Raw genomic sequence first — 25900 nt, 5'->3', positions numbered from 1 at the left:
TTGAAGTGCAATGAAGGCTTAGTGAAGCGATCATCACTTGCTTCAAAATCAACAAGTGAGGTAAAAAGTGTTGGTAGTCATTTAGTTTCATTTTCACATGATGTTATTTTTTTTGGAAGCCTTGAGGTACCCATTTCAGGATTAAGATACACTGAAGGAGAATGATTGAAGGAAAAAAAATCAAGGGGTTATTTAGACAAATAATCCAAGCCATTGTTGAAACCATAGAGGAAAGAGGATGATGGGAACACATCACAATCTTCCCATGACAGTGCACATTGCAGAGGAAGAGCTAAGGCAATCTCTCATCACTAAGATTTCACCAGAGAGAACCAAATGAGGTCTAAAAAGTCTCAGTATTCTAATGTTCATTTTGATTAAAAGAATATTAATGATGAACAGAACTTGTGGCATAGAAATCCATGTACTTTTTGTGGCTTGTATAACCATGTTGTTCTCAAGTGTTGGAAAATAATGATAGTAAGAAAGAGGACAAGACGTGAAAATCCTTCTCCACATTAGGGAAGGAATAAGGTAAAGCAAGTCTAGAAGAAGAAGAATTTTTGCAGTCATTGCAACAAAGGTGGACATCAGAGAGCCACATGTTGGGAGCTCCATCTAGAGTAGCGACCGAAGGATGAATACAAAGAACCTGTGAAGGAATCAATCAATGAGGTTGTTCAACAAGTGAATCAACTATAGAAAGATGACCCATTCACTTTGCTGAGTAAGAGATGGGTAGAATTTTTACATAGTTGAGCATGGCCACATTTTGTAAATCACATGTTCTAAAATGTTCGTAAAAGTGATGAATTGTTTTCCATCACTTATGAAAAAAAACATAATGATATTTTTGGCCCCTTAAGCTAATAGCTTGGGTATTCGTTTCTGTTATGATTTGATGTAAACTTGACCAACGAGTGTTTTATAAACTCTTGGAAAGTATGGGGTTTTGTTATAGACATTTTTGTGCCTTACAGCTATAAGCATGAAATTTCCGTAATCCAAGGGATCCAAAGTCCCTAAAGATGTTGTTACAGCTCCTAAAGGAACAAGGTCAACCAATGACAGCTTCTCCCAGAAGTTCTCCACCAAAAACCACTCAGAAACAGTCAATTCAGGATCAATTCAGAGGCTCCACTAGCTGCCTGCGTTGAAATGCAGAGACTACACTGGATAGGTGCACTGCAACGCAGGTGGAAGCACTACCAGGGTGCGCTGAGCGGGAAATGACAAATGGAAAGCTCATTCAACGAGGTGGAAAGACCATGGAAGCTTCCAGAATCTTCTCCAATGACACTTGCCTCAACGAATTCGACTAGTGATGAGTAAGAGGTTCTCAACCTCCAAGTGGAAGCAAGAACTGACAGAGAGAAGCCACAAGTCAAAACATAAGCTGACTCATCCTCTCTGCTTACATCTATATATGGATCTCTCACCCAGAGGTTCAGGAGGGCTGGAATTTTGTACTTTGCAGAGAATTGTTGTTGGTTTGAGATTGAGATTAGTACATTGGGTTATTTATGCTTTGTTGGAGGAGAGGAAGGGATTCCTTTGCTGGGAGGTAGATGTTGGATCGGAACTCACTTGGTTGAATTCGGTGAAGCTGGGTCGGTGAAGGAGCAAGGAGCTGAGAGCCACTGAAGAGAGGAGTGATTGGATCAATAAACTAGCGGAAGACACAGGTTAGTTACATCCTTCTTCCTCATTTACATTTCATAAAGAAGAATACTCAATTAGTTTACCTTGTTTGTTGCTAAGGCACTATCACACCTTAGAGTGGGATAGGGGCATTCCGAATTGGATACTTTTCCCAACAACAAATTGACGACTCCGCTGGGGATCGTATCTTGTTAGTTTATTTGTGTTTCTATTGTTGTTCTTCTCATAAACTCAGGAGTGTCGAATCGAAATGCATTTGCCATTTTCAAATGCAAAGTAGAGATCTGTCACTCTAGTCCACTCACTGGGCCTGTTTTTATGATCTGAACAATCTGATCCACAAGTGCTCTAACAGCCCTTTGTGATAGATCTTAGTCCTCCTTTAAATCATCCTCCTAATTGTACCTAATTAATAGCTTTTATCCGGCCACAAACTGTAGATTAAACTGCAAACCGTGACCCAAAACCCAGAGACAATTCTCGTTTCTGCTTCATCGCAGACTCTGTGAAGAGGTTCTGCATTTCAACGCAGGTCCCATGAAGGATACCTGCCCTGAAGTTCAGTTTCTCTATGCTGAGGGTGCGCTAATCAGCCCTTGCCTTGTGCAGCTGTGGTTCCCTGCTTCCTTTTGCTCAGTTTTATCTCTGTTTTTGCAGCCTGTTATCAGTCAGTGTACCTATCTGAAACCCCTTTTCTTTGCCTCAATTCCGCCTCAGTTGTATAAAGAAACTGTATTTGTTCTTTGTGTATTTGTTACATCATTTGCAGTTTCCCATTACAAAAGTAAACTAGTCATACTGTCGCCCCTAGATCTAGACCTGTCGTAAGTGTCGTTTTGATCTTAGGAGTGAGTTTGTTTGCTGTTCACAGTTGATTAAGCTTCTACTTTTGTCGTTTGGTTTGAATTTATGCATTTCTAGTGTCGAAACAAGTAAACCATAAAGTGTCGTAATCGTCTTTTTGATTTCGAAAAAGAAACTTGTTTATGTTTTCACTTGAAATCGAATTCAAATTTGTACAACAGCTTTCTTTTTAGGCATCAATATTAAGAAAGCGAAAACAAATACATGCATATGTGCATTTTCATTTTGATAGTTTGTATGTTGATTTAGGAAAACTTCATTTACAGTGTGCTCTATGCTCTTTGAGAAAAGTTTGTGTCTTCCTTTTCCCCTTGTAGCTAGGATTTTCATTGTTGAAAAGATATAAAAGCTTGCTTATCATCTTTAGACTGCATTTAGGAATTGTATCATACATCTCGTGGTGATCCAAAAAAGGAAAACTTCTAAGAAAGGTCAACCTAAAATAAATTGAATGAACTTAACAACGCTTTGTAACTTAATGCACAACATAGAGGTCTAGGCTAGAGACGTGTTCCGGCGTCGTAAAACCTGGTGACTGTCGATCTCGCTGATGGTTGGGTGATTCCTCCTGAGAGACGATAGCGCCAGTACGGATTGTGCTCCCACGTACCGTCGAGTATATATTGGGAGACCCTTATAGGAATAAAACCTTTATCCATAGGAAGCCGTGTCGGCCGCCCTACTGATCGCAATGCACTAAACACAACATTCGGGAAGATTGACGGCCCGTACCTTAAAAAGTATTCTGCGGTTTTGCGAAAAGTTTGGCACACCCTCTACCTAGAACTCCAGAGCAGTTCCTTTTGGCCTTTTTCAGACTCTATAACGGAAAAATTCTATCCGAGCATTTGTCACTTCGGGCTCGTTAAAACATCGAAGGCGACTAGAGTCATCTTTTGCTTTTTCTCGACTCTTTAAAACTGAAAAAGCAAGTTGTGTCTAAGCGTCGTTAAAATTTATTTTAAATGGAATAATCACCCCTTTTTTCCTGCGTTGATCTTTAGGTCGAGAAAATGGAGCCCACCAACCAAGGAATTCCCCTTGGTGGAAATCCTAGTCCCTTCTCCTCTTGGGGAGATGTTGGTGCACCCCATATGGCCACATTGTCGCTTCCAGGACTGACAATTGGCTTGCCAGTCTGGCTCTTCTCAACCAATGTCGTTCAGAACACCACTATTCCTGAATAGTCGAATCAACAGTTAGACCAGTCCAAAGTTACCCTCCAGCCTTCTACTTCCTCTAATTCTTCCTCTCCTCCTTCCTCTTCGCTTGACGGAACTGGTAAAACAAAAAACCAAGTTCCTAAGGAGAAGAAGGAAAAGAAGAAGAAAGAGAAGAAGAAGGAGGAGCCAAAAGCGACTGGGGGAAACCAAGTGTCGTCTGACAAAAATCCACACACAACACTGACTATGCCTGAATCACCATGTGTCATATGCAAGGGAGACCATTTCCTCAAAGATTGTCCCTGCATCCCTCGGATACTAAGGGACTGGTCTCCCCGTTTGCACAATCCGGTGGCATAAACCTTTGATAGCCATGTTGAATGCATACCGTCAACTAGCAAAAGTGAAGTCCTTGGACAAAAAGGGAGAGCTAGATCTCCCTGTAGACTGTGCGAAGGCAACCACGCCATCCACCATTGTCCCTTCTTAGACGAAGCGAAAAGAGTTTTGGATGATCATCCGGTTTCACCGTTACGACTTCCTTCTGGATATAAAAAAATCTTGCCGAGTCCTTCGTTAGTTGAAAATCCAACTGGCCCGCTCAAGTGGTCAACTGAAGCGCCAGTCATTGAAGATGAACCAGCTGAATCCATACCTAACGAAAGTCAAAAGGTCGAGGCGGCAATTGACCCGGTCTTGCCTTCAGAGGATTTATCTTCGAATGATACAGTCACTGAAGAGGATAAAGATGACACCATCCAAATTCTCTTCATCAACACAGACTCCAACGAGCACGGGGGAAATTCCCCCATTACTTTATCGCAGGAAGGAATTTCGTCAGAGCGATACCCGGCCGTCTACTTGGTCCCACCACCAAGCAACCTAGTTGTCTCCTTCGACTGGAACCAACTAGGCAGACCCCGTTTGCTAGCAAGCATACCATTCAGAATTATCGTCCAAATATACAGAATGGTCATGGCTGGAACCATCATTGATGAGGGGGCATATGTGAGTATCCTTTCCTCTATTGCTTGGAAAGCGCTTGGTTCGCCAGCGCTTTTGCCTGAAATGAGAAATCTGACAGGCTTTGATAAAGGAACCGGTCGACCTTTAGGGATCCTCCCCAATGTGCCTATCACATTGAAATGGAAGACCGTTCAAATGAACGTGATGGTCATTCAAGAACCCTTGTATTATAAACTACTCCTTGGACGAGACTATATATATTGCATGGGAGCCATCGTCTCCTCACTCTTTAGAGTAATGTGTTTTCCGCACGAAGGAAGAGTGGTCAAGCTCGTGGACCAGCTTTCATTTCCCGGATCACGCATCACAAATAGTCATATACCATCCCTAAATGGTCTCTTCACGCAAGAAATGTCTCAACTCACGGTCCGTCCTCCCGATGAGTGCGAGTAATTCGGAGGGATATGACTGGAACCCAGGGGGCATGCGTCCTGGTCTGCTTTGGCAGGAAAACTTTGGGTATTAGGTAGGTTTCCGCGGGAGAATATGACTATTTTGTACCCCGTCTGTGATTGAGATAGGGGTTATTCTAGAATAAGATTCTTTTGTCAAAGTTATGTGAGTTGGCGGGCCTCGTCGCTCACCTTTGTTTATCTCGGTAGACATTGCCGAAGAAGTGTTTTGTTTGAAAGATTAACGGAACAATCTTTGGGTAACCTGAAAGAGGTAGGCCTCTCTCGGTAAAACGATTGTTTTGGCGGAAGTGAAGTAGAGGTAACCTTGAAACTCTGTTTTATACCTGGGGGCATGCAAACCTTTTGGAGTGCAATCAAAGAGCGATTATTTATCTGTTTTTTTGGGTTAGTCGTTTCCTAACTTGCATAAAGAAAGGATGCGGGGCATAGCTTTGTAAGGCGCAAGCTCCATAAAAAATGGAATCTTACATGAGACATTCTTATCATTTGACTGGATTAATCGAGCAGTTTTAGCACATAGTTCATGCTCGTTAAAAAATAAACATAAGACCGAGCAGTGTTTTTCCGCGTTTAAGCTCGTTAAAAAATGAACTACCCTCCGGTAAATAACCACCATGAATGTAACATTATCAGCCACTAAAGCCTTGGTCGTGTTTGCACCGTCACCTCCACTTTTTCATTGGCCGATCATTCACCTCCATATTGATTGTTTACCCATTTTGAGGAACAGCTGCGAAGAGTGATTTCACTAGCCATCCTTGTGACACTGCCGTGATTGGAAAATTCCAACCCTTACCTGGAATCAGCTGCTAACCCGTTTCATCACTCGTTCCTCAAAAGACGAGTCTTCTTTAAGCTCTTTTCATTTGACTCATAAAATATGAAAAGATTGTCGAGTTTTGGCCTTCCAGCTCGTTAAAGCGACCGGAAGTGTTATCCCTCCTCTATATTTTAATATTTTTGGACCTGAGGGATTATTGCACAAAAAGATTGAGCGCTTGTTTTGTTCGGCTTGTTAAAACTATCGAAAATTCATCCCTTCTGTATTGTTTTATACTTTTTCGGACTTAAGGGATTAGATGACGAAAAAGGACCTTTGGAGTTATCTTTACATACCTTTTTAGACTCTCTAAAAATGAAAAGGGACCGAGTTATCTTTGTCGTTAAACTCGTTAAAAAACATTAATAGCGACAAACTTGTCTTTAGACGAGAACGAGTTTCACTATCACTAGGCTCGTTAAAACATAGCGATGGGTTTGCCCGAAGGGAAAATTATAGAACAAGCATATGTTATCCTCCTCAAGCTTGACAAAAATAAAGAGGTACTGGTCAGCAATGACTGGGAAAAATTGGGAAGAAACTCAAAGAACTTTATTGGTAGCAAGTCGCTCTTGAACATGACACTTCCGCTCCGTGCCTGAGTCGGGTTGGGTTGTCTCATTCACCGGTCACATCGCCATGGTCTCTCCATACCATCCATCTTTGGGGTAAATGCTACCAATCCATCACATAAGTTTCGCCGATATGTTCAAGAGAAGTCATCCAGAGAAGTCAGTCGTGTCCCATCCACTACCATACATTATCCTTCATCCTTTCATGACCGCCACCCTGAACCATATATCGTCAGATTGTTTTCACCTCCATCAAAATCATTTGCTCCATTCCGTGTCACTGATGTGGGATACATTAAGGCCCTCCTTTGACGGATCACTTCTTGTCGACATCAGCTCATTATCCAAGAAGTTGATCTAGGAACACCCCCTTCAGTACTTTGAAGCTTGCATGCCTCAATGGCAAGTTTCTCACTTCCGGCGACAGGTATACATCAATGACCTTCGACCGAAAGATTTTGCGTGGTGTTTTACGCCAAGTCCTTTATTCACACCACGTGAATTGTACTGCAGTACCTTGAGGGTCATTATCATTATCGGTGATTCCTCTCGCGCTTGTTAACAGTTTACATCATTGACTGGTAATCAAGCGATGTCTTTCCATGTTCGACTTCAGAACATTTCTCACATGGATCGACTTGTACTTAGAGTGAAGATCAGATGAGATTGAAGACCCCGGATCTAGTTTCATCCATCCGGGTTGCGATATATATTCAGGAAAAATAAAGACATTGACATGTACAACATTGCAGCACAGACAATCATCCTACCAAAGGATGATGATTTCAGCAGAATCATCAGTCTATCATCAGACAATTGTCTGTCCTATGTACATAAAAATGAATTTATAAAGTTGAGCATGGGAATGCCCGCCTTAGCTAGATCATGAAAACAGTATGAAAAATAATGTATTGTATTGTATCTTATTACAGGTCTCCTCCCAGCATTGAATGAACTTCGGATCCTCCTAATAAAGCATTTCACTCGATAAATGGCCTCATACTTTAGGGGGAAACTATTATATACATTTTTGTGCCTTACAGCTATAAGCATGAAATGTCCGTAATTCAAGGGATCCAAAGTCCCTAAAGATGTTGTTACAGCTCCTAAAGGAACAAGGTCAACCAATGACAACTTCTCCCAGAAGTTCTCTACCAAAAACCACTCAGAAACAGTCAATTCAGGATCAATTCAGAGGCTCCACTAGCTGCCTGCGTTGAAATGCAGAGACTACACTGGCTAGGTGCACTGCAACACAAGTGGAAGCACTACCAGGGTGCGCTGAGTGGGAAATGACAAATGGCAAGCTCATTCAACGAGGTGGAAAGACCATGGAAGCTTCCAGAATCTTCTCCAATGACACTTTCCTCAACAAATTCGACTAGTGATGAGTAAGAGGTTCTCAACCTCCAAGTGGAAGCAAGAACTGACAGAGAGAAGCCACAAGTCAAAACATAAGCTGACTCATCCTCTCTGCTTACATCTATATATGGATCTCTCACCCAGAGGTTCAGGAGGCTGGAATTTTGTACTTTGCAGAGAATTGTTGTTGGTTTGAGATTGAGATTAGTACATTGGGTGATTTATGCTTTGTTGGAGGAGAGGAAGGGATTCCTTTTCTGGGAGGTAGATGCTGGATCGGAACTCATTTGGTTGTATCTCCTCTTGGACTTTCTTATTCTATCAATAAACTATTTGAGTTTCTCCTACATGCTGTGTACCAATGATGTTTTGTTATGCTTACATGTTTAGCTTAATCTGATCTTGAGCTTTTTATGAATGTATATCTGTATCTTCGGGTAGTTTCTCTCTCTTGTGATCTTGCAGGAATTCGGTGAAGCTGGGCCGGTGAAGGAGCAAGGAGTTGAGAGCCACTGAAGAGAGGAATGATTGGATCGACAAACTAGCGGAAGACACAGGTTAGTTACATCCTTCTTCCTCATTTACATTCCATAAAGAAGAATACTCAATTAGTTTACCTTGTTTGTTGCTAAGGCACTATCACACCTTAGAGTGGGATAGGGGCATTCCGAATCGGATACTTTCCCAAAAACAGGTTTTCTTGGTTCAAGATAGGTCATGTAATTGAACATGTATTTTATAATATGTACTACAAGTTTTCAGAGGACACAGGTGTTGGTTCATCACTAATGGCTCTGAAGAACAAAGGTGAAGGAGAAGGAAGTGTGGCTTGTTAGGGCACTTTCTATGCAGACAAGGGAGTATAGAAGATTGTAGATTGTGTTTAAGCTTTTGGAGGACCAAAATTTCCTAAGTGGGGAGGAATGATCCAGGTGCCTCCAAGATCAAAGGTGGCTTTTTAGAAGCTTAAAAATAAAATTTATTGGATCACAATGAAACTAGGATCACATTGAAGAGCCCGTCACAATCTTTTCAATGACACAATTGACAACTCAATTTGAGTTCGTATGCAAAGATTATGGTTAGCCAAAGTTTGGTCAAACTAGACCCCATAGCCAAATTTGATAGAGCGCTGACTAAATTTGAAGCCTAGCTAAAAATGGCATACCTGCTAACTTTGGAAGCCACCAATGAGGTGAAAAATTGACACTTAATGTTGATGGTTTCCGACGATTGGAAACTGCGAAATTTTCGCCTCCCTAATTTTTATGGTGAGCCTAAAAATCTGCCAATGGGTTTTTGAATGGTTTGTTTTAATAAAAATAAAAAATTAAAATTAAAATTGGGGTGGTGGGTGACCAAATCCTACCAACCCTTAGGTTCAATACGCAACAAATATTATATAATTGGGTGGGCCGCCATTGGCGAACCCGCCACGCAATGGGACAATGGCCCAACCATACATATTAATGGCCATGTGATATAGTGGAGGCCGAAGCGTGTCGAACCCTCGCTGACTAGGTGGGCCGAACCACCACTGCCGACACCATAACCAACAACTCGCCAATAAAAAATGTAACTAGTGCCAAAATGGGTTCCCACGAGGTTTTACCCCAGGACCTCCCATTATCATTTGCACTTAAAATAATTCTATCAACCGAGATGTGAGCAAAGCTGGTTTGAAATATCCGCCCAATTTTTTATATAAACCCAACTTTTCACTCAACCATGGAGACAAAGCCAAAGAGGAACAACGCAGTGAAACCGAGAGCTAGGAGGGAACAATTTTTTAGATGAATATTCCTTTTTTGTAGAATGTTGAGGAATCTTTAGATTCCACTAGAGGCTGACTTTTGAAAGTGTCAAATTCATCCTAAGATGATCCTCAAATGAACCAGTATTTCGCCAAGATTTTGATGGCATGATCGATTTTATGATTTTAGCAGTGGATTTTTTAGAAATGTAATGTTGAGGGTGGAACCTTGACGTAGGAATCTACATGGAATCTAAAAGATTTCCTGGAGGCCCAAAATTGATAGTTTTGGAACTTGGCCAACTTTATACTCATCTGACTCGGTTTTTTGCAAGGAACATGATAGTGTGATCAATTTCTTCGTCTGAGCAACTGAATTTCAATCAACCCAAAAAAGATAATATTTGAAATTCCCAGGGAGCCAAAATTTGTAGAGTCAAAAAGGGGTCAAGTTTACAGTCATATTTCATGATTTTTCACTAGAAATTCAACTGCACCATCTATTTATTTAGCAAATTTGTTTATTTTCAGGACGTCCCCGAAAGTGGAGGTATAGGATGAATTGTTGCCATGTCTTCTTTTGATTTCTACTGAGATGATGATTTTTTGTTGAGGTCCTTGTTTGCCACTTTGCTGGAGGATCCTTGTACGTCACTTCATGTGAGAGTTTGATACTTTGTCATGTTCAAGGAGAGCTTATATGAGTGAGAGTTTTGATAGGAGAACGATTCATGGAGGGAAATTCCACTCTAGTTAAGGGAGTTCTTCCTTGTATTGACAAAGAATACATCATGTACTCATCATCATCTTGCAACACCTAATGAAGAAGCCTCCCCACTCTTGACACTAGGCCCAAAGGCTTAACCCACACTAGGTGAACTCCGTTATCATATTGTGTGTTATGGTTGTTCATGGTTATTTGTTCCTTGTTTCAGGTTGATGATTCTTCGAAATGTTGTGTAAGCATTCAGATTTCTCATGCTTTCACATGCAAATATGCATATGTAAAAGGTCCTATATAATGCAGGATTTTGTTTGAAAGCATTCACAAAAATTTCACAAATCGGGAAATATGTCAAATCTAACTTCTAGGGTTGAGGTAGCAAAGCTGGAGAAATTATGGAGCGAGTCCACTCTGATGTATGTGGACCATTTTCTATGTCCTCTACAACAAAACATAGGTATTATGTAATTTTTGTTGATGACTTTTCCAGAAAATGTTGGATTTTATTCATGAGGAAAAAGGTAGAATTGTTTTCCAAATTTGTTGAATTCAAAGGATTGGGTGAAAAGGAGACTGGTAGGAATTGAAAGCCCTGAGAAGTGACAATGGAGGAGAATTTTTTTCTAACACCTTCAAGGAATTTTGTGCCAAGGAGGGTATTATAAGAGAACTAATAACACCTCATAACCCACAAAAAATGGGGTAGCTGAAAGGAAAATAAAAGCATAGTGGGAGAAACAAGAGACATGTTGCACGATCAAGGGTTTCCATTGCATCTTTGGGCAAAATTATGCAACACCTCGGTTTATTTGTAGAATAAGAGCCCTCATAAATAATTGTCATGATTACACATAAAGAAGATTTCTCTGGGAGAAATGCATATGTATCTCATTTTTGAATTTTTGGAGGTACTATGTATTATCATGTCTCCAAAGATAGCATGAATAAATTGGATCCTACAAATGAGATGGGGGTATTTGTAGGATGCATAGAGACTCCACATAAATATAGGGTGTATTTTCCCTCACTTAGGGTGACAGTAGTGAGGAGAGATATCAAATTTGATGAGGAGAAGGCTATGAGATGATCTCTAGAGTGAGAGATGAGTATCCCATCGAAGAAGGAGCTTCTAGTTCCTAAGGAGGAGCTTCAGAAAAAGCTTCGGGATGTTTTGGAGCAACCAAACATGGAGGAGCATACATGAGGTCGAGTGGAGGCACCCACTCAAATAGAAGCTTCCATAGAGGGGAGGAAGAGAACTAGAGAAGCTGCCAAGTTGGTGCAAGATCCACAAGAGCATGTGGGAGCTCACATATTCTTGCATAGGTAGAGGAGGTCACCAGACAGGCATACCAATTACATGATACTCATGATCGAACTCATTAATTTTGAGCCTTCTTCATTTGAGGAAGCAGTATCTCAACTAGTCTAGGTTGATGCTATGGTGGAGGAGTATGACTCTATCATGAAGAAAAATGTATGGGAAATGGTGTTGAGGCTAGAGAACAAGTTAGTGGTTGGTTCCATATGGATTTACAAAGTGAGGCATGCAATTGATGGAACTATTGAGAAGTACAAGGCCAGATTTGTGGAAAAAGGCTTTTCTTAGGTAGAGGGAGTGGACTATGAGGAAATATTTTCCCCAGTGGCAAGCTAATCCTCAATTAGAACCATTATAGCATTAACTACGCGGATAGGGTGGAAGATCCACCAAATGGATGTGAATACTTCCTTCCTCAATGGAGTGGTTGAGGATGAGATTTACATAGAGCATCCTGAGGGGTTTGAGACATATTATGGCCAGGCACATGTGTGTAGACTCAGGAGATCCCTTTATGGTCTTAAACAGGCACCCCAAGCATGGTACACTCGGATTGACACATATCTAAGTGGATTGGGCTTCATCGAAAGTGAAGCAGATGCATATATCTATCACATTGTGGTAAATTGAAAGTTAATTATCTTGGTATTATATGTTGATGACTTGATACTTATAGGGATGAGCAGTTAATCCACTCTTGTAAGGAGGACCTTGCAAGATAATTCAAGATGAAGGACATGGGATTGATCCATTACTTCCTTGGGCCAGAAGTATGGAAGGGTGATGGTGAGTTGTTTGTGGGTCAGGGGAAGCATTCCTATGAAAAACTACTAAGCTTTCATATGCAGGACTGCAAGCCTATAGACACACCTCTAGCTACAAACTGGACGAAGGAGAATGCCTCTTCAGGAGAGACAATAGATGCTACTATCTATATGTAGCTTGTGGGATCCTTGATGTATCTGGTGAAAACAATATCTGACATATTCTAAGCAGTTAATCAGTTGAGTCAAGCCATGGTGAAGCCTACCAAGTTGTATTAGAAGCCAACAAAGCATGTGTTAAGATACCTCAGAGGCACAACTGAGTATGGCCTATGGTACATGAGGATAGATGGGGCGAAGCTCCAAGGATTCACTAATGAATATTGGGCAGGGAGTCTATCAGACAAGAAAAGTACTTCAGATGTTATCTTTAGTGTTGGGTCTACAACTATTTCCTGGTATAGCAAGAAACATAGGTCCTTGGCACTAAGCTCAGTAGAGATTGAATACATGGCTGAAAGTCAAGCAACATGTGAAGCCATATGGATGAGGAAAATACTTGTGGGTATTTTCAGTTAGGAGATGGATCTGACAATGATTTATTGTGATAATCAAAGTTGTATTAAACTATCTGAGAATCCAATATTACATGACAATTCCAAGCACATTGATATCAAGTACCATCAATTGTGAGATTATGTGTAGAGGAAAATTATGATTTTGCAATACATTCCAATTGAGGAGAAGGATGAATATATCTTGAGAAAGGCATTGTCAAGAGACAAATTTGAATTCCACAAGTGCACGATAGGGGTGGTGCAAAATCCCTTTCTTGCTAACTTGAGGGAGTGTTAGAAATTGTAGCAAGAAAGGATCAATTTGTCTTGTGCCTTAGTCAAGTTGAGTAATTCAGTTTTACACATCAGCAGGATGACTTAGATTACAGTTAGTTCGAGTGACATGGCCTTTTCACTTAGTTAGATCAACAAATTTTAGTTCGTAGGTTTGGAGTAGAGTTGTGCATGTAGTGATTGCTAAAATTTAGCAATCTAGTTCAGTTATTTTTAGTTGAACTTGGTTAATCGAGCTCTAGTCATTAGTTGATTTAGTTGAAGGTTAGTTGAGTAGATATCACTATTGTTAACTCACTAATCTCTCAGTTAACTAGTCAATCAGTAAAAACTAGCTCAGACAAGCATGGAATTCGAACTGCCTAGTTGAAGTGGAGGAAAAGGCACATTGTAATCATCAATTGTATACTGGTTAAGTGTATAAGATTGAAAATTAAGCATGTGATCAATTCATTGGGAGTTGTGCTAGGAAATAGGGAATTTACCTATTATTTAGGAGCTCCATTTCTCCTGGATTGTGCAAGGAAATAAGAGGAAGATGGAGGCTTGAATTGGATAAGTGTTTGCTAGAGCAGGACAACTAGTAACAAAACAATTTTACAGTGCAGGGTGTGCTTCAGAGTTGAAAAAAGACATTGTAATAATTTATCATTCTCATCTGATTAATGAAAAGCAAAGAAGGAGTTTTTCCCAGTTGGACTCCCCTATAAATCATTGTGTTCCTGTGGTTTTGATGGTTGCACGTGTTCCTAAATTGTGATTTTCATTCCTCAAAATTGTAGAGGAAATTTGTAATCTCTTGTTTTCAGTTCAAATTCATCAGTAGTAGCAAATTTCTATTAATTTATACAAGTTTAACCTTTGGATTCCCTATTTTCTTATGTTTGGTTTATCCCATGTGATCCCACATTCATACTTATAAATATGGAACGAGAGTGATTGGGATGGAAGAAATATTTGGTTCAGTCCTAATATATGGTCGGGTGGTACGTGGAAGTCCCTAACTTGGTTGGAACTATGCATATGTTATTATGTGTTATTCATTCTTAAGATCAATGAGCACATGTTCTGGTTTAATGTGTGATTTTATGATTGGTTTTTCATGGTCTCATTATGGTTAAATGATGGTTACATGCATGGTTTACTTCTTATTATATGAAGTGCTTATGTTATCAATCTTGATCATGATTTGACAAGCTATTTATTAGTTTCTATGAATGCATGAGCTAATAAGTGTTGATGCATCTAGTAAGAGAGGGAAGCAAGCCTTCTTGATGAACACTTGATGAAATTAATGAAACAGTAAGTCGATATGCATTCATGACCATCATTTACTATGTTTACCAAATGTTTCTATAAATGATTCATATTTGTTGGGCAAGCCGCGATAAGATATGAGCCTATGAATGGATTAAGAAAATATGTACTTATCATAGACATGATTTTGGAAATTTCTAGATAGAGTTGGGAAGTTGGCATGTAGGGTAGCCCTAAAATTTTGGAATTGAGTCTGTGGCCACAAGCACAAAACTGGGAAATCATGGCCACAACTGGATGAAGGCTAAGTTGTGTGTGCAATTGGAGTCCTCTAGCTGCACTAGAAAGAATGCATGCATGCTGTTGGGCTGTAAAGGCTGGTTGAAAGTGGTTCTATCTCAGAGAAAAGGTTGCCATTGCAAAACGTTTGATATCTAGGTGACCAGTTGTCTCTAGGTGTTGCAATAAGTTTTGTACAAATTGATAAGTTAGGCCCCATTTCCATAACTGAATCTTGGAAGTTGGGTCATGCATAATAACACTCAACTCATGTTTATCCTAGTGAGCTTGTAAAAGTGGGTAAATGTGGGATGGGGTGTTACATTCTACATGGAGTAGATGGACAACCATCTGGCCCAAATTGAGTTGCATATTCCATGTATTGCAACTACATTAGGCCCTTTGGGATTATGTGCTTGAGATCTAACACTTGTGAACTCTTCAGACTCTCAATTTTCTAATGTATTTAGTTTTACTGTTATGGTTTGATGTCCCTGTAGATTCTCTAGTGAAGTTGCAAATTTTGACACATTTACAATTTTGGACTTGCTACGTTGTCAACAGATGGTAAAAAAACTCATTTCCCACTTGGTAGATTGAGACCATCTACCACAATATTTTATTGAGATAAACATTATAATTATCTTTTGATTAATAAAAGATAACACCACTTCAAAAAAAAAGAGAAAAGAAAAAAGGACAATGTGTAAATAAATTCAAAGAAATTATAAAATATATAAATAACAAATAATTGAAACAATGAACAAATTATATAAATAACAAAGAGTTTAAACATTGAACAAATTATATACCTAAAAAATGGTTAAAAAACATTGAACGCTTATATAAATTTATAACAAGCAGTTTAGAAATGTTAACACATTAACAAATAAATTAAAAACATTGAACACTTGCATAAATAACAAAATGAAAATTTAATGATAGTAAAAAATATTAAATACTTATAAAATAAATTAAAAACATTGAACAACATAAATAACAAAATGAAAATTTAATGATAGTAAAAAATATTAAGGTGTTTCAACTTGAGCTCTATGGGGGAGAGAGCAGAATGAGGGTTTGGACCAACAGGGGATTACTATTGGTAGCCATGGAGGGGCGAGGAGGGGGGAGTTCCACTCCCTCCTACAGCCATGTATTTGCAAACAGAAGAAAGGAAGCGGGTTCGAATCACTTTAAGAAACCAATGCAGACGGAAACGAAGAGTATTAGCAGAGAAAAGCCGGAAAACATCAATTCTCATGAGCAGGAAGAGAATCATGAGGAATTCATAGGAGATAAGAGAACAGGAGACAATAGTCAGAGAGTTGAGGATGGGAGTGTGACAGGACTCTGCAAAACCAGGTCATCCATTAAACCTTGAGTTTTTTTAAATAATCCAGCGTTACAGGAGCATAGGGATCACATGGCAGCATACGCAGTTATATGTAAATTTATGGGGATATGGCCAACGGAGAAGGCTTTGCAGGTATGGATAAGAAACCACTAGAAACATAAGGGGAAATAACCCTCCACCTTGGATCCAAGGGTTTCTTCACAGTGGTGTTCACAAACCTAGAGGAAAAAGAAAGAGTGTTCGAAGGAGGACCATACTTTTATGCTACAGCTGGCCTATACATGCGACCATGGGTGATGAATTTTGTCCCGGAACAAGAAACATTCACATCAGCACCGATATGGATAAGACTATATTCCCTACCTTTAGATCATTGGCTGCCTAAATCCTCAAAAGCCATAGGCAATAAATTAGGTCATTTTTAAAAAATATCAGAGGCAACTCTGCGAGGAAATTACACCTCCTTTGCCCGCATATGTGTAGAAATGGACCTATAGGGAGCACTTCCGGATGAAATCATTCTAGAAGTATATGCTAAAGAATGGGTGTAGGAGGTGGACTATGAACATGTCGCATCAGATGCTGTAAATGTCATGAACACGGGCACCTCATCAGAGATTTCCCTTTAAACAAATTGGAGGACAATATGAAAACCAACACAGGAAAAGACCCCAAAGGCTTTACCAAGATGGGAGGCAAAGGGAAAGGAGAAAAAAAGTACCAAAGGAAAACTAGCGAGGATAAACACCCAATGCATAAAAATTTCAAGATTTTAGAAGAAGAAGGTGGGAACAATGCGATGAAGTATGCATCAGAGGATAATCCTGCAGAGAAGGAAAAAGATGCTAACATTGAGGATGTACCTGAGAATAGAAAACTAAAGGAAGATTTGCCAAGCATCATGGAACTTGGCAAGGACCACTAGATGACCCCAAGTGAAGTTGGAATAGAGGACCACGAACTACAAGAGATTCTTGAGAGGGAGAATCTTGATCTAGAAAATTTCCTAGAGCAGGGAACCACCAAAGGGGTTGATTCTCTATGTAAAGAGGAGTTTGACAGAGTACAACAACTCTTCTTCTGGAGATCTCAAGCAAAGGGTTGTGGAGTTAAAAGAAACCATGACAGCCAGGAAAATAGACGGGTTAAAACGATGGAGGCAACATCAAGACACTCTTCCAAGAACCTGGGAAGGAAAAAAGGAAGGAAAAGACAGAATGACCTACTGACAAAGTGTGGGAAACTCATGATTAACTCAAGTAAGATGAAAGATATTACTAGTTACTCATTTACAAATATTTCATAATGAAGCTCACGACCTGGAACATTAGGGGTCTAGGAAGTAAAACGAAACAAAGAAATCTTAGCAATAGAATAAAAGAAGAAAAACTAGATATGGTGTTTATACAGGAAACAAAATGTTCAATAGATAAAATCAGAGAGATACATAGCAAATGGCTCATTAAGTATGAGTATCTAGAAGTTAAAGTAGACAACATGGCAGGAGGGATTCTCATACTCTGTAATCCCCAAAAACTTGGAATCTTGGATGCTAAAGCATCCAAGAACTACCTTTCAATGGTGATCCAACCTTTGGGTGATAAGGAAATATATATGATCACAAATGTCTATGGTCCTCAAAAACTTGAAGACAAACTCAGGCTTCTAACTTCATTGGAGGAGTTGAGAGAGAGACATCTTGTTATGCCCTGGATTCTAGGAGGGGACTTTAATATGACCAGATCTCTTACAGAAAAAAAGGTGGGACCAGAACACTAGGTAGAGACTCCATTGCCTTCCAGAACTTCCAAAACAGCATGAGGCTAGTGGAAACAGAGGCAATAAATGGTACCTTCACCTGGAACAATAAGAGGGGAGGAGCTTCTCAAGTTTCCTCTAAACTAGATGGATTTATAATCTCAGAATACCTCCTTCTCACTGGCCCTGACTTGAGTGCATTAATCCTTCCTTTTGGAGGTTCAGATCACTGACCTATCCAACTTGAAGCTTCTTTTATAGGAACTCCGAGGAACAGACCTTTCAGGTTTGAAAATGTCTGGCTCACCCACCCTAACTTCATCAGTAATATTGGTAAATGGTGGGTGGAATATTTTCCTGTTCAAGGCACTAATATGTTCCTTCTACAACAGAGACTGAAACACATCAAACTTAGGCTTAAAGAATGGAACAAAAAGGAGTTTGGCAATATTTTCAAAGCTAAAAGAGAGGTTGAACAGAAACTACAAGGAATCAATCAGATCCTTATCACAGATGGCTTTACTGAGGAAAGAAAAATGCAAGCTGAATCTCTTCAACAGGAATGGGAAGATATATGCCAACAAGAGGAGATCTTCTGGAGACACAAATCGAGAGTGAAATGGCTTAAAGAAGGGGTAAGAAACACAAAGTTTTTTCACAAGTCAACCATGGATCACAGGTCACATAACAGGATTTCAAAACTCAGAGACACTCAAGGGAAAGAGCTCAACACCCACAAAGAAATGGAATGTGCTTTGGTACAACATTTCCAAAGCATAGCAGAGGAGCCTCTCATAGACAGATCACAATTTATCAACAACTTCACAAAGTACATTCCAAAGCTTGTAACCAGGGAAGAAAATTACAATCTTAATAGGCCAGTGACTGAAGAGGAAGTTAATGAAGTCATCAAAGAAATGCAAAATGGGAAAGCTCCAGGACCGGATGGGTTCAATGTTGACTTCTTCAAAGCATGCTGGGAAATAGTCAAACAAGATATCCTTGAAGTTGTGGAGGACTCGAGAAGATCCAAAACCATTTTGAGGGTGCTCAATTCTTCTTTCATCGCTTTGATTCCAAAGGAGGAAAAAGGTATGCCACCAGATAGATTCAGATCCATAGCTTTATGCAACGTGGTGTATAAAATTATTTCCAAAGTAATTGCAAACAGACTCAAGCCCCTACTTCCAACGCTTGTGTCTGAGGAGCAAATTGGATATGTGGAAGGAAGGAAAATTATAAACAACATCATTCAAGCTCATGAGGTGGTTCATTCTCTCAAGAGCAATAAGCAAGCGGGTATGATCATACAACTTGACCTGGTGAAAGCTTATGACAAGCTAAACTGGTCGTACATTAGGCAAGTACTAATAGCATATGACTTCGACCACAACTGGATAAGATGGGTAATGGCCCTTGTTACCATAGCTAATTTTTCAATCCTACTTAATGGCTCTCCATCCAGAACCTTCAAGCATTCAAGAGGCCTCTAGCAAGTAGATCCGCTCTCACCCTTCCTCTTTATTCTCATGATGGAAGGATTAGGCAAAGCGATTAAATCTGCCAATATAGAAGGAAGAATCCAAGGTCTCAAACTCACCCCAAATGGGGATGACTTGACTCATCAACAATTTGTGGATGACACTATGCTGCAGGGTACACCCATGGTCAAGGAAGCTAAAATGTTCAAACAAATCCTGAACGGATTTTATATGGCTGCTGGTACGGAGGTAAGCCTCACCAAATCAAAAATTTTCCTTTTTAATACTGACATTGCTATTCAGAGAAACCTCTCCAAAATTCTCGGCTTTCAAACAAATCAGTTACCATCCAAATATCTGGGAATACCTCTCACTGATAAACCTCTGAGCAAGGAAGTTTTGGAGCTAGTGACTAATAGGCTGTAGGACAAAATTAGGAAATGGACAAGTAGGTCTTTGAACTTAGCAGGACGGCTAGTGCTTACAAAGGTTGTCCTGCAAACTATTCCCACCTTCATGTTTTCAGCTCTTCTAGCCCCTAAAGGAATTTTGCAACTCATCAGGAATATTCAAAGAGATTTTCTTTGGGGCAAAGGGGAAGAAAAAAAAAAAGGCTTTGTGTAGATTTTAACCCTATACAAAAATTACCTGCATATGAATTCTAAAAAATACAGAAAATAAAAAATGCGAGAGCATAACACATAAAACACATATACACATAGATTTTCCCCTGGATCCCAAAATCTGGACTACCAGCTTGATTTTCATTATTTTCCTTTCAATGTTATAATACATATTTATACATGCCGAAGCATCCAATACCATGGACCGAAAACCATCGCGTCCAATACAATTTTCCAAAAACCATCGCATCCAAAAACATGTGTGAAAATCATGCACAAAACCATAGGTGGGTCCGCCCATCCTAATATAGGGTCCAAAACCAAAATTTTCCGGGGCGCTACCCCAAACCCCATAAAGTGGGGTTATGGGTACGCCTCAAACCCCTTGTGACCCCCCATGCTACATAATCGGTGCAACGAAGGGGGGCTCCATCGCCGCCCCCCCCCCCCCCCCCCCCCCCCCAACCTCCCAGTTAACCTATGTGGGCTAGCCGTGGAAAGAATATAACACAACCCAACATTCTCCCACTTGTTGTTTTCTTTCCATAAGGGGCCACAAGAGAGCTTAGTCATTTTTCTAGCCCTGAAACGCCCATTGTCTCTCTACACCAAGAGAACTTCTTAGAGCTCACAGATTTTGTTAATGCATTTGCAGTATTCTTCAAAGTGTCCACCTTTACCAGCAACACCTCTTTGTCTTCTATCATATCCCTCATAAAGTGATACTAAACATGAATGTGCTTTGCCTTTGAATGATATGTGGGGTTCTTTGCCAAGAAAATTTCACTTTGGTTGTCACAGTCTATCCTTATAGCTCCCTGTACTAACCCCATACTTGAACACAATCTCTGCAACCAAACAGCTTCCATGCTTACATGAATCGCTGCCATGTATTTTTCCTCCGTAGTTGATAGTGCCACTACAGATTGTTTCTTACTCATCCAACTGACTGCACCTCCAAATAGGTTAAACACATACCCACTTGTAGATCTCCTCTGATCCAGATCTCCAGCCCAGTCTGCATCAACAAAGCCACGAAAATCCAACATTCTATCCAATCCTGATCTTCCTTGGTAGCACAAACCATAATCACTAGTGCCATGCAAATACCTGAAAACCCGCTTCACTACTGTCTAGTGCTCCTTCCCTGGTTTTGACATAAACCTGCTCAATACTCCCACTACATGTGCAATGTCTGGTCTAGTACAGACCATTGCATACATCAGGCTACCGACTACACTTGCATATGGAACACGGGACATGTCATCTTCCTCTTCTTGTGTCATGGGACACTGTTCAATAGATAACCTCACACCTATAGGAATAGGAACCTTCATCGGTTTACTATCCTGCATATTAAACCTCTACAATATTGTCTCGACATACTTCCTCTAGTTTAACCAGAGCTTCCTCTTTACCCTATCTCTTTTAATTTCCATGCCCAAAATATAGTTTGCAGCACCAAGATCTTTCATGTCGAATTTGGAGGACAATTGGGTCTTCAAATCCTAGATAATTTCTTTGTCCTTTCCAACTAGCAACATATCATCCACATAAAAGACTAGATAAATAACATGGTCACCAATTAATTTAAAATACAGACAGTGATCTGCTTTGCTTCTCCTGAAGCCAAGTCCCTGAATAAATGTATCAAATTTCTGATACCACATCCTTGGTGACTGTTTTAACCCATACAGAGACATCTTTAACTTGCATACCAGTTCTTTCTTACCCTTCACCCAAATCCTTCAGGTTGCTTCATGTATATTTCCTCTTCTAGATCCCCGTGAAGAAATGTTGTCTTCACATCCATCTATGTTACGTCAAAATCAAAAGCAGCAGCAACAGATAAAAGTAATCTAATAAAAGTTACCTTGGCAATAGGAGAAAAAGTATCACCAAAATCAATTCCCGAAACTTGGGAATAACCTTTTGCTACCAACCGAGCTTTGTATTTCTGCACCTTTCCTTCTACATTTGTCTTCTTGTTGAACACCCATTTGCTACCAATGGGTTTCCTTCCAACCGGAAACTCCACCAGATCCCAAGCCTCATTTTTGTGCAAACATGCCATTTCATCAACCATGGCCTCTTTCTAGAGTTTGCCATCCTCTGAATCTATTGCTTCCTTCACAGTTCTAGGATCATCGATAGTAATAGATAAAGAAGAATTTGAACAAAAAGCAGATGTACTATACCTTTCTGGCTACCTTCTTTCTCAAACTGATCTTCTCATACTCAGAGTTTGTGGCTCTTCATCTTCTGATTCCTCCTCTGTTGTAGAGTCTGATTCTTCCTCCTTTAGTTCAAACTCTATCTTCTTAGGTTCCTTTGGTTGAACTTCATGTTTAATAACATCTTTCACCTCTCTGAACACCACATCTCATCTATACACAACCTTCCTTGTTACTGGGTTCCAAAGCTTATAACCCTTTAATCCATACTCATACCCAATAAAGATGCACTTTTCAGATTTACTACCCAACTTGGTTCATTTCTCCTTTGGAACATGTACATATGCATCACATCCAAATACCCTCAGATGTGAAGGAGAGCTTTTCTTACCAGTCAATACCTCTTGTGGAGTTTTATCCTCCAACGCTGACGAAGGTGATCTGTTGACCAGGTAACATGCAGTATCCACCGCCTCTGCCCAGAATTCCTGTCCTAACCTGGCACCACTGAGTATGCTTCTTTCCCTTTCCATCAACGTCTTGTATTCTTTCTGCAACTCCATTTTGCTGAGGTGTATATGGAGTAGTCTTCTGTCGTGCTATACCACACTTCTTGCAGAATTATTCAAATTCCTTACTACAAAACTCTCCACCGTTATCTGTCCTCAACACCTTCATCTTCTTCTCTGTCTGATTTTCCACGAGAACCTTAAATTATTTAAACCTATCAAAGACTTCAGATTTTTTCTTAAGGAAATATATCCATGTATTCCTTGAGAAGTCATCTATAAATGATACGTAGTACATAGACTTACCCAGTGATGGAACCTTCACAGGTCCAAAAACATCACTATGAACAAGCTCTAATATCTGTTTTGCCCTCTTACTACTAGAGGGGAAACTCACCTGATTCTGCTTTCCATATACACAATTTTCATAGAAATCAAAATCCAGAGAGTTATTACTCATACCTTCTACCATACATTTACCATGAAGTTTTCGAAGGCCCTTCTCTCCAATATGTCCAAGCCTTTGATGCCACAGCATGGTCTTATCTCCAAAGACCACTAGATTTTCTGCTCCACTTTCAGGAACCATAGAACTATTGCACCCATCAATAATAGTGCTACCTTGCAGCTTGTACATAGTTCCAATCTAAACTCCCCGCATCAATACAAGTACTCCCCAAACCACTTGCAGGTATCCTTCTCGAACACTATTTTTACACCTGCATCATCCAACTTGCTTATAGAAATCAGATTTCTGGATAATGCAGGAATATGTAGAACACACGGAAGTGTTCTAACCCTTCCACCTTGTAGCTTCAACTTTACTTTTCCACGACCAATGATTCTAGCCTTCCTGTCATCCCCCAAGAAGACATCACCACCATCATATTTCTCATACTCGTAGAACCACTCTCTATGGGGAGTGAAGTGAAAGGATGCACCTGAGTCAATCAACCATGCCTCGTGATCTACATGTGTACTTGAAGAAGCCAAGTACATATCCCCACCTTCATCTGAGGTGGTTTTTGCCTCTACAGAAGGATCATCATCAGATCCCTTTCCTTTGTCAGGAGCTTTAGATTTACAGTCCCTTTTGTAGTGCTCTTCTTTTCCGCATTTCCAGTGCACCACCTTTACAGGTTTTCTTGGAGATTTAGATCTCCCACTCGATGACTTATTTTTGTTTCTGTTCTGGGACCGTCCTCATACAGACAAGGCATCACCATTTTGGCTCTCCATATTTTTTCGTCTCATCTCCTCCATCAGCAAGGTTGATACTATTTCATCAAACTGTAAGGCAGTTGCATCGCTACCTTTTGCAATAACAAGACTATCCCACGAATCTGGTAGAGAACACAACAAACTGATGCACTTATCTTCATTTGAAATTTTAATATCAACAAATGCTAGCTGACTTACCATAGTATTAAATGCATTCAGATGCTCTGTCACCAAGTCTCCATCTTTCATCCTTAAGTTATACAGCTTTTTCTGCAGGAACAGTTTATTCACCAGAGACTTAGATTGGTACAAAGTCCCTAACTTGTCCCACAAAGCCTTTGCCATAGCTTTCCCTGATACATTCAGCAATACTGAATCTGAGACACACAATCATATTGTGCTCTTTGCCTTCCGATCCAACTTCTTCCATTCTTCATCGGACACTCCTGTTGGTTTAGTACCCGGATCTACTGCAATCCACTGATCTTTGTCCACCAACAGATCCTCCATATTGAGTTTCCACAACTCAAAACTTTGACCATTAAATTTCTCGATCTCTATCTTTCCACTGCTCGCCATCTTCTTTCACCACCAGAATCGATCTTGCAGATCTCCCACTGAACAGGGTCTACCATAGGCCTAAACGAAACCCCTCAGCAACAAAGGCATCCCCTTGAAGCCAAAATTGCTATGATACCAAATGTACATTTTAACGTTGTACAGAAAATAAAAAATGCGAGAGAATAACACATAAAACACATATACACAGAGATTTTCCCCTGGATCCCAAAACCAGGACTACCAGCTTGATTTTTCATTATTTTCCTTTCAATTTTATAATACATATTTATACATGCCAAAGAATCCAATACCATGGACCAAAAACCATCGCGTCCAAAAACATGTGCGAAAATCATGCGCAAAACCATAGGTGGGTCCACCCATCCTAACATAGGGTCCAAAACCAAAATTTTTTGTGGCGCTGCCCCAGATCCCATAAAGTAGGGTTACGAGTACACCTCAAACCCCTTGTGACCCCCCCCCCCCCCCCCCCCGCTACATAATCAGCGCAACGAAGGGGGGCTCTGCCCCCCACAGCCCCCCCACCCCCCCCCCCCCCCCCCCCTCTAACCCCCTGGTTAACTATGTGGGCTAGTCGTGGAAAGAATATAACACAACCCAACACTTTGGTAGCTTGGGATAAGCTCTGTAAACCTAAGAACCATGGGGGTCTGGGACTTCATGACCCTAACACCCTTAGCAAATTCTTGGGAGCGAAACTTTGGTGGAGATGGCTAAAGGAGTCGGCAACCCCATGGGCCAAGCTCTGGAAATAGAGGTATGAAAATAATTGGCAAGAAATGGATCATATTTAGATGTCTTAGCACATCAAGGGCTCCCACATTTGGAACAGTGCTTGGGAAAATAGAGCCATTGTTCAGAAGCATAGTTTCTAGGAGATCAGAGATGGAAAACTAGCATGGTTTTGGGAGGATAACTAGCAGAAAGAACCTAACCTGTGTAGAGAAGAATTAGCCAATCTTAAGAATGACACTGACAATAAAGGTTTACTCAGGGTAAGAGATTTCTAGGATCAGACAAGATACGAGCATAAATGGAGAACATGGAAGAACCTGGGATACAATGAAGAGACCCCTTTGAAGGCCCAAGCAGAAGCTCTTGCAGTCATCTTGGAACAAAGAAAGATTTTAACGTCTACATTGTCTGACCAACTAAGATGGGGAAGAAATAATGAAGGCAACTCCAACCTCAGAGAAACCAAAATAATTGCCATTGGGCTTGAATTTCCAAACCCTGATAAGAGATGGAAGGACCTATGGTAGAACTTGCATTGGATGAAAATCAAACTGTTCATGTGGTTGGTGCAACATAAAAAGATTCTGACTTGGGAAAATCTTTAGAAAAGAGGTTTAGTTGGTCCA

The sequence above is a fragment of the Pinus tabuliformis genome, chromosome 9 (assembly GCF_031772625.1).
Source record: "Pinus tabuliformis cultivar Carrire ecotype Pingquan chromosome 9, CPIR1, whole genome shotgun sequence".
NCBI classification, from domain to species: Eukaryota; Viridiplantae; Streptophyta; class Pinopsida; order Pinales; family Pinaceae; genus Pinus; species Pinus tabuliformis.
This window is presented reverse-complemented; position numbering follows the sequence as displayed.